The 577-nt window shown below is 40.9% G+C and overlaps 1 long non-coding RNA gene across 1 annotated transcript; it reads left to right on the forward strand.

Moving 5' to 3' along the window:
- On the forward strand, positions 1 to 548 carry LOC113473517. Its single transcript, XR_003395471.1, has 2 exons — positions 1 to 73; positions 412 to 548. It is a non-coding gene; the product is annotated as an uncharacterized LOC113473517 (long non-coding RNA).
- The last annotated feature ends 29 nt before the right edge of the window (positions 549 to 577 follow it).

Consider the following 577-nt stretch of genomic DNA (forward strand, 5'->3'; position numbering starts at 1 on the left):
CGAATCACCGGCAATCCATGTGTGTAGGACGCTACTGTATGAGGGCGCCAAGTTGAAGATATATGACCCCAAGGTAAGGAAGATATAAAATTTATATTATTTAATATGTTGTGTTGTTGTTAGCTTATGTCAAGAATTGACCATTAGGCCATTTTTTTGCGCGCATCCCAATATGTTCCTCCAATGTCTGTGCTGGCTTCCAAGGCAGGATAAGAAAAAAGGTGAACAGAGTTCATAAGATGATTTAAGGAACAGAGAGGACAGTCAGGAGAGTCTAAGAAAGACATATGACCCCAAGGTAGCTAAGTTTCCGTAAAGCCGGGTCTTTCGACAGATCGTTGCTCGTGTACGCGATATTATAAAAAATTCAGATCAAAATGAGTGAAATTTATGCATTTCTTCCCCCCATAGGTAGAGCCAAGTCAGATTATTCAGGACCTGAAGGAACTAGATCCTGAGTTACTGGATCACAATGCTGTTAGTATATTGGATGATCCATATGATACTGTGAAGAACACGCACGCTATAGTTGTGTGTACTGAGTGGGATGAATTTGTGGTAAGTCCCAACGTACTTC

This window comes from Diaphorina citri, unplaced genomic scaffold (genome assembly GCF_000475195.1).
Source record: "Diaphorina citri unplaced genomic scaffold, Diaci psyllid genome assembly version 1.1 scaffold38456, whole genome shotgun sequence".
Lineage (NCBI taxonomy): Eukaryota > Metazoa > Arthropoda > Insecta > Hemiptera > Psyllidae > Diaphorina > Diaphorina citri.